Raw genomic sequence first — 9,847 nt, 5'->3', positions numbered from 1 at the left:
ATGATTGTACTCACTTGGACCTGCAACTTCATAGCCTATTTTACAGGGGTTCCTGTGCCTATTCTCCAATTCAGTCATAGCACATGTAATTATCCTAAGAGATACACCAGCCTCTGTTCATTGGCTATGATGAGTGTTAGTGAACACCAGACGTTACTCATTTCTGTGTTCTAATTCCTGGCTAAGCCTCTAGCATCCAGCCTGTATGTAGACACCAAAATTGTGCTGTTGCCAAATGGGGAAATTTCTGCCAAGGGTAACCAGGTTATTCAAAGATGAATTTCATCTGGAAGCATGATTTGTTTCACCCAGACATGTCAGAAGTTGTTAAATGACTATGTTTAGCACTCTATCGCTCATATGCAAAACCTCTAAGTTCTTTGCTTTACGCTGTACATAGAAAGTTCAGATCGTTGGCAGCTCTATGCGTTACAGATCTTCAATGAACCAGTAGGTAAAATCTTCTTCAAGGATTTCTGGCATTTGACAGCCAGTCGAGAAGGGTTCTGAGTTTTGCTTCTTCCCTTCCTTCTCTGTTGTATAAAGGACAGAGAACACAGCTTCTCCTCTTCCATGTGTTGGGACTTCAAGGAAATGGAAAAGATCCAGTTTGTTCACTCCTACTTCCATTTTGTATGATCATTGATTATGTGAATGCTTTAAACTAGATATGGAAAGGAAAAGCCCCTCTGATTTTAGAGTGTTTTACGAAGATGGACTATTCAACCAGGTTTTTCTCAGCTTGCTTGTGCTACTGTTAGAGCGACATATGCCAACCAAATTTGGGTTCCTTTTGTGCTAGGTACTCTACAGGTATATACTAAGAGAGGTCACCCAAGACAAAAGGTGGGGAAATAGAGGTACATAAGGAGAAAAGTGTCATTAGCCCATTTTATACTTAGTGATCTGAGTCGTATGGAATGACTGACTGATGCTGCAGATAGATAGGTTCGCGAATAATTTAACCTACGTGAAAAGAACGTGAAAAGAAGGGGCTATTGGCATGAGTAAGATTCCCCATCTGCATGAGAATAAACACGGCTGCCTCTGAAGCATCCCAAGATCATGCTGATAGTATGCATCAAAACCCCCAAATAAACTCAGATTTCTTTTATTCTAGTCAAATCCTATAAACATTTGTACTCTTTAATATGAATGCTTCTATGGGTTAAAACCACAGAACATATCTATTTAATAGAATTGATATGTTTGCATATCTATATTATTCATTATTACAGTTTCTGAATTATTTCAAGTTTAGACATACAATTTATATTTTTACACGAAAGCGTTGTACTTTTCGTAGATGACAATAGAAATTATTCTTTTGCTAGCTTGGCTTTTTTTTGCTTCTATAGCTCTGCAGAGAAAGAGCTTGTACATTAGTTTATCTTTGTTTCATTTGTTGCTTTTTTTTTGCCTGATAAGAACAAATGGTACAACATAGATGTTTGTGGTAGGAGTATCTGTATCTTCTTTTTGATTAGCTGTATAATTCCAGTCCCTGTAAAGGTGTCTTTCCCACTGTGCCAATGCCCTGACTCCTCATTGCTCTGGGTGACAGAAATCTACTGGTATTTCCTCCAAGATCTGTAGCAAGTGACCAACAGTTTGTGGAATGCTTTTGGGGATCGCATTTTCAGTTTGACAGTTCTTCTTTCAGTTCACTTGGCTTTCTTCTTATATTTCACTGCCAAATGTAGCAAAGAATACAGTCCCTAGCTTTTCCTTGTATTTTAACATGTAGTTAAATACAGGTTGTGAACATAAGTGTTTCAGAGGATAGAAACAAAGTTGGTTAGCATGCTGTATCTTACAGTATTTTTGTCTCAATGTAGGCAAAGCAGTACAGCAGAGGAAAGCACAATATAGATCAGAGAGAGTAAGAACTTGTGTGTGTCCCCTCAATCTCCTTTTTACAGAAGAGGCAGGTTTTCTGTGTTGCAAGTTGCTGTGTTAAATCTTTCAGTGTCATGTTGGCTATCTTGGCACTCAGTAAGGAGAAATCAGCTAGATTTTCCTTTTTGCTGAGAATGAATAATACCACAACATGAAATTGCTTTAATTGCTGTGACTGTTAATTATCATACCTATCTATTCCACTGCGCTGTTGAGGATTAATTCTGAGGTAAGTACCTGGATGCTATTTCATTGTTAGCTGAGCCCTGACAAGTTTAATTGCAAAGAGATTTGGAGGGGGCTGTATGAGGGAAGCAGACACAAAAGCTGGAGAAGGGAATTCCGACTCCCCCAGGGGGGCTGGCTTTATGTTATGGCTCCCTAGCCTCTAACAACTTTTTATTGTCTCTGAAATTTGTCCTTCCTTGAGGTATAAATACAAATGCTGAGACGCAGGTTAGTTCTGTGTAGACAATGGTATCGGGGCAGATACCTGTATTTAAGAAAAAACAAAATAATCTGTTTTCCACTCCTTGAATCTATGTTCAGAATTGTGGAGTCCCTGCTCAGGTGCTTCAGGCTGAGGTAATTTTACGAAGAAGGAAGACTGCCTCAACAGAGGTAGTGGCCTCTTCCTCGGTGCCTATGTCACCAGGAGGGAAACTGCCTTGTGTCTGTAAATAAATGCAGAATAGCACTGAAGAGAATGGGCTCTAGACATCTTCTGAGTCAACAAAGCTGAGCCTTGATTCAGTACTCTGCCGAACTGGGTCTAATACCTAAGAAACGCTTAGCAAATTCACAACAGGCAAGTTATTATCTATTTTGTCTGTTTACTCCTCCTTCCTGTTATGTTATAAAAAAAAAAAAAGTTTGCACTGGAATGTGTCCAGATCACTGAGAGAGCCAAGCTCATCTAAAACCCTGAGAGGAATATTTTGATTAGAGAAGTTAAATTCGTGGAAAGTGCTGCAATGCAGTACCACAGAGGTTACATTTGCTGGCTCTGCTTTGTGGTAGTGTAGGCAGCTAGGTGGGCTACGGCCTGTGTTTTGCATACATTGAAAATATTTGCCTGTTGAATGAGCAATTCAAGTGGTAGGGGAATGATTTCTTCAGATATTTTCACATACAGGATTTGAAATACTTCATGTAAGAACCTGCTGAACTATCCCTGCTTAGACTAGAAATGCTGGATGCTAAAAAGTTTATACATTATTATCTTTTTATTTAAGGAATTTGCCTTAGAACATGTGGCCTTTAATGTGCAAAACAAATTCTATGTTACATTTAAACACCTACCAAAAAAGAAAAAAAAAAAAAAATTCCATTCATTCAAAATTCACACTTGAGCCAATTAAAGTAATTTATTGCTCTCATATGACATATGATATGTAAACTCTGAGAATTTTAATATATACCATATGTAGAACAATCTAGGTAAGGTAGAAAAATGTTTTAGTCTCTTGTATTGCCTTCACTTTTTCTTCTTTTCAGAGGGCCCGACATCTTTCCCTGAGGGAACGTACTGGGGGTTTGGGTTTTGTTGTTTTCCCTATGTAGTTTTTATATAAGGAGGTTAAATACTAGAGAGTGATTGAGCCTGGAAGGCAGTGGCTGAACCAAATGAAGTAGTAGCTACTGAATAAAACCTTTTGATAAGTGTGTAAATATAAAACCTGTTTCACAGTACAACTCAGAAGTGCTATTCTGAAGAGCGAGATAAAGTGGTAGTTGAAGATCTATGTGACAATTTTGGCAGAATCTCTGCTAGATCCTAACTTCTGTTTTCCAAAATAAAAGCACAAGTATAAAGAATTTTCAGTTACATTTAGCATTCTAAATGGTCAAGTCAATCTGCAGTGTAGGACTTGGGAGCTTAATTTTTTTGTTGCATATCAATTTCATCCCAATGAATATCATGTTCTGTTGCATAGTGGTAACCTGTAGGTGAGTCATGCTATCTGTGTGGGCTAAAATCTACACTCAGGTGGTCTCATAGACTCATTTAATTTGGCAATAAGAGGAAAAAATACTCTTTCAATTGAAGTGAGATGGTTTTATTGCAACTATTTCAGTCTAACGCCCTTAGTAAACTTTAGTAGGTTTCACATCCCGTGGTGACTATTTGTCTCTTTCACACTTTTATGCAGAAGCTTAAAGCAGAATGAAGCTGCATTGAGATGTGCAATCTGTGGCTGACCGGTTCCATCTAGTCCGCTGTTAGTAGCATCCAATCTCTTGCAAATGAAGCTAAGGAAAGTCTTTTACAGACAACAGGATTTTCCCTACTTCCCCTGCAAAATCTGTGTAGAGGAGAATGCCCATATGTTTCCATCTTCGAGCCAAACAGCATTGTGAGATGATGTTCACAGTCTCATTATCTCAGAGGTTCCACACGATTATATGATTCATTAAATGACGGAAGGTCTTTTGAAAGCTCTGGAAACAGGCTGACACCTCCCATTGAAACTGTCAGAACGTAGCTGAACAAGGAAACACTCAGAGGTCTGGAGGCAGCGTGATTCAGGCTGACGCGCCTGTGTCCTAGGCTCAGGGGGCAGTGTCTGGGGAGACTTGATTGTCAGACTGGTTTCAAATCCACAAAAGCAGAGAGCAGTGAATAAATATTTGAAATAACAGTGAATTTAGACACACGCATTTCCCCATTGCATTCTAATTCTGCCAAAGATTTAAGCTGTTAAATTGTGCCTCCTTCTAAGTCCTCAGTCTATGAAAACTGTGCATTCCACCTTAGAGCACTAATGCTCAACCACTATAGCCTAAATCTGACTTCAGTTGCTTGAGGCATTTCAGTCAAAGCCCTGCATGCCCCAGTGTAGCACAGGGAGTCCAGAACTGGGATGTTTTCTATGTCATCTGCTATTTGTAACCCTACCTGGTTGAGGCAGACTGTTTTCAAGAATAACGGGTGGTGGGCTGTGTAACAAATGGGAAAGTTCTCTTTTGTATTTACAGGGGCAGCTTTGCAAGGAGGGCAGAAGGGAAATTTCACTCTGTCCTCCCTCTGCTAGCTACCATGTTGCTTCTCACTGTTCCATCATGGCACTGGTACTTCATATGCTCTTTGCTGTTTTAAGTTGCCACTGCTGTCTCCTAGTTCGCCTGAAGTCAGAGAGACTATGACACTGCCATTGGGATATGCAGCATATATAGTGTGGGCTTTTTTATAGTGTCCTATCATTTTCCTACTTTCCAGTCCCATCTAGACAAAAAACAAAACAAACCAGCTTCTTCACTAGGAAAGTAGAGTAACAGTGGAGCAGGTTATGCAGAGAGGCTGTGGAAGCTCCATCTTTGGAGGTTTTCAAGACTTGGCCAGACAAAGCTGTGGCTGATCTGATCTAGTGCTGGCAATAGTCCAACACCATTCAAGCCACGGGTTGGACCAAACACCTCCAGAGGTTCCTTCCAACCAATATTTCTATGACTCATCCCTTCTCTGCAGCCATGGGCTATAAAACCTTGGAGGGGCATGACCCAGTGTAAGGGATGGATTCAGTTCTCATCTTTCACAGCGGAGCTGTGTCTGCTGCTAGGGGAACATTCATGTCTGTTCTTGCCTTGCAGTAAGATTACTCAAGCCACACCTGTTTTTATGGATTTTTTTTTTTTTTTCCCACTTTGGTCACTTCCTGAAAGAGGACAAAGGAGGGAAAAAAGAAAGGAACATTAGTGTTACTACTTTCAGAGACTGAGTAGCTATGGAAAAGACGGATGGAATGGAAGCTCACGCTACATCAGATAGAACATTGTGCAGGTTCAAAGTGTACATGCTTCTATGCATATCTGTTGCTTTTGAGCAAATCTGGATGGTGACTAAGTGTAGCTCACCATGTGCATTTCCAAGAAGAGATGATGTATTGAAATAGGCACATATTTTAATTTTCCTGGCAAGGCCTGGTTAAAGCTGCCACATCACTCATCCCATTGGGAGAGAGCATTCATCCTTAATTAGCCTGGAAATAGCATCAGTGGTGTGCCCAAAGGCATTTCTGGGATGTCTCTCTCAAAATTCTGACATAAAATTTATGGGAGGATTCCTGGGATAATTCTCTCTTCTCTTTCAGAGTTTCCAAAATGCCCTATGGATAATGTTCAGTTATTTCTATATCTTACAAAAATACATCTAGAAAATAAATGCTTTGAAAGGTAGAAGGCTTAATATTTTCACAGATTGCCCTAGAATACGGAACCTATGGATTTCTATCTCTTTTCATTTTACAAAAATTTTATTCTCATGCACTATGCAATAAGTACATAACTCTCTATCTATGTTCCAGAGCAATTATAAAGTTTTATAGGGAAGTCTAGCTTATTAGAGTATTGTTCATTAAATTACACTGCTTTATTGATGCTGAAGTTCTCTCTTTGCATTATTACTGAACATATTTAAAGCTTGCTGCACCAAACAAACAAATAACTGCCTTCAGGTAGGGAAACATAATCTTCGTTCCCTTCGCCATCTTCTCCGTGGCTGTGTACACCTTTAAGATACAGAAGTTACAAGAGTTGAAGAGGCAAATGTTTTGGTAGTCTCATGTTATGCTACTGATTCTGTTAGAGATTTGAAATAGTGCCTTGTAAAATGCAGACTTTTGAACAAAGATTTTACCAAATATCTGAGAAGTCAAATATTCTTGCTATGTTACTAATACCAGTAAGCAATTAGTATTTAGGAAAAGGTAGGTGACAGCCATTTAAGCAAACTATACTTTTATTCCCAGTTGCACTAATATGATTGATATGTATTTTTAAATAATCTATCTAATAAGGAGAGTTTCTAAACAGTTATTATAAAATACGCTCAAGGTTTAACTTTACTGAAGAACATGACTGGCCACTCATTTCTAGCTGCTGGGAGCCAGCATAGCAGCTTCAGTGCACTGCCAATAAAGTTATTCTATTAGCAGATTACAAACAGGATGGCTGGTAGAGTATTTGAGCACTTTCAGGGAGAACCACGGGCAAAGATTAAACTAGTATGAAGAAATTATGAGTTGCATGTCTTCTTCCTGCTTCTGAAGCAAGGGGGAAAAGTGACCAGAATTCCCATGCCAAGGAGGAGAGACAGATGGGCTGTGGGCTTGCTTCCAGTAGGGGAGACACTGACTTTGGCTTAAATACCTTTATTACAGCAGGAGAAGTTCTTGCTTGTGCTAGCCTGTCAGGAAATGTGAAGTGTTTGATTTGCTTTTTTGATTTCTACAGCACTGAGCTCGGGTTTGCGTTGAATTATTTATGAAGTCCACAAGATCTTATTCCTGATTCATAATGGACACCTCAACACCTATCACTGTATTTGCAAAATTAGGATATTTTTTCTTAGGTACGTTACTTCACACTCAAGTCTACTGAATTTTATCTGCCATTTTAATGCAGTCACTTACTCTTGTAAGCTCTTCCTGCCCTTCTTCAGAGACAGCCTTCATCTTTGCTGGACTGAATAACTTAGAATGATCAACACACCATGCCACTTCAGCTACTGGCAGAAATCCCCTGGTGACCTCTCTCTACTGTAAAAACTGTTTTCTTCTACACTCCCTTTCCAATATTTCATCTGAGAATTCCCTTTTGTTTCCAGGCTGCTTAATATCCTCGAGAGTCTGTGGTGAGAAACTTTGTTGAGTACCTTTTGGAAATCCATGTGGATAGTATCACCTGGACCTTTTTTGGTCACATACTTGCTGATACCCTCAAAGGTCTCAATAGGTCCGTGAGGTGCGTGCTCCTTTATTAAAATGTGTGGCAACTCTTCCTCACCATATCGTTTGTCACAAATTCTTTCTTATATTCTACTTATTCCACAGTGTAGACACCAAATTAACTTGTTCGACATTTCCAAGATATTCTGTGAAATCCTTTTGAAAATTGGTGCCAGGTTTCCCACATGCAATGCTTGAGATATCAAGGGAGTTTTAAAATGAGGAGTAACATACAATTGTTAGTATCTTAGTTATTTCCTGTTTGAGTTTCTTTTGTAGTCCCGATTGAAGACTATGAATCTGTTAGTTTGTTTTGCCTATTTGTTCCATAACAGCTTCTCAATACTTCAATTTGAGATCCATCGGATGACTCCCCTGCAGAGTTTTGGGGTATGAACTTTTCCCTAGTAACCCTAGAAGTGAAAAATATATTCAGCTTTTTTGTTATGTTCTTAGCTTATTAGTACCCCTTGCATATCCATGTTATCTACTAGCTAGACAGACTCTTGACAGGCTTTCTGCTCCTGCTATGTTCAAGAAAGAAGTTATAGCCTGTTTTGTTTTGTTTTGTTTTGTCCTGACTTATCACATTTTCACATTTGAACTGCCATGGTTTATAGTCTTTTCTACATTCCTCATTTGGACATAGCTTTTGCTGTTTGAGTGATGTCTTCCTGCCACTAAAAACTTCTTTAGCCTGCTGGTTAGTGGCTTTTTGCCCTTCCACAGCCTGCTTTGAAAGTGATGTGTTTGTTCTGTGCCTATGAAGTGGTGTCTTTCAGTAGTCAGTCTCCAGCCTGCCTGCAAAGATTTAACTCTTAGATTCCTCATATAGCTTCTTTTTAAGAAGTTGTCTATGTAGTATCTTTCTGAAACTGATCCAGTTATGGTGGATCTTTTCTCCTGTAAGGACGCGGGTTTTGCACATTATAGGACAGCCTTTTATCATGACTTTCTGAAACAGGTCCCATGTATTACTGTGAAATTATATTAGTTTGATGTTATATTTTATTCCATGCCACCAGCTATTCCCTCTTGTCCCATATATGATATTTCATCCACCTTTCTCTTTTCTATTGGAGAGAATCACTGTATCACTTCTCCTCTCTCCAGCACCCTTTTCCACTTTTAAGTACCAGCTCCATTTTCTCTCTGTATTGGATCTGGCTGAGATGGAGTTAGTACTCCCTATAGCAGCCCTCATAGCACTGTGCTCTGCAGCTCTGTAGCTAGAAAGGTGTTGATAACACACCAGTGTTTTGGCTACTGCTGAGCAGCGCTGGCACAGCATCAAGGCTGTCTCTCCAACATTTTTGCCCTCCCCTCAATGGCAGGCTGGGGCAGGGCAAGATCTTGGGACGGGACATAACCAGGACAGCTGACCTAAACTAACCAAACAGATATTCCATACCATATGACGTCAGCTCAGATATAAAAGCTAAGTGAAGGGAGACGGGGGTGGGGACATTTTTGTCTTCCGGAGCAAGCACTACGCGTACTGGAGCCCTGCTTCCCAGGAAGTGGCCAGACATCGCCTGCTGATGGGAAGTAGAGAGTAACATCATTTGTTTTTTTCTTTGCTTTCGCGCGCAACCTTTGCTATCGTTTTATTAAACTGCCCTTATCTTGACCCACGAGCCTTTCGTTATATTTTTCTCTCCCCCGTCCAGCTGAGAAGGGGGAGTGATAGAGCGGCTTTGGTGGGCACCTGGTATCCAGCCAGGGTCAACCCACCACAGTCCTTTTTGGCGCCCAACGTGGGGCCTGAACCCACGACCCTGAGATTAAGAGTCTCATGCTCTACCGACTGAGCTAGCCGGGCAATCGTGGTGCCAAGAGGAGATATGTTTCTGTACCAACAACTTCTGAAGCGGCTCGAACCCCCTCATATGCTGCTAATATCTCTTTTTCAGTCGGGGTATAGTGAGCTTCTGATCCTCGGTACCCCCGGCTCCAAAACCCTAATGGTCGACCTCGGGTTTCTCCTGGTGTTTTCTGCCACAGGCTCCAGGTGAGACCATGTTCCCCAGCTGCAGTGTAGAGTACATTTTGTACATCTGGTCCTGTTCGGACGGGCCCAAGAGGCACCACCATATAATGAGTTATCAGAAGATGAAAGGTGTTATGCTCTGTTTACTGATGGATCCTGTCGTGTGGTAGGGAACCATCGGAAGTGGAAAGCTGCTGTGTGGAGCCCCACACGACAAGTCATTGAGGCCACT

General features: G+C 40.5%; 1 non-coding gene across 1 annotated transcript; it reads right to left on the bottom strand.

The window, feature by feature from the left end:
* Positions 1-9,374: 9,374 nt before the first annotated feature.
* TRNAK-CUU (transfer RNA lysine (anticodon CUU)) lies at positions 9,375-9,447 on the bottom strand. The gene has a single exon. It is a non-coding gene; the product is annotated as a tRNA-Lys (tRNA).
* Between the last annotated feature and the right edge of the window lie 400 nt (positions 9,448-9,847).

Source organism: Accipiter gentilis, chromosome 22 (genome assembly GCF_929443795.1).
Source record: "Accipiter gentilis chromosome 22, bAccGen1.1, whole genome shotgun sequence".
In the NCBI taxonomy this organism is placed as follows: Eukaryota; Metazoa; Chordata; class Aves; order Accipitriformes; family Accipitridae; genus Astur; species Astur gentilis.
This window is presented reverse-complemented; position numbering and strand designations above follow the sequence as displayed.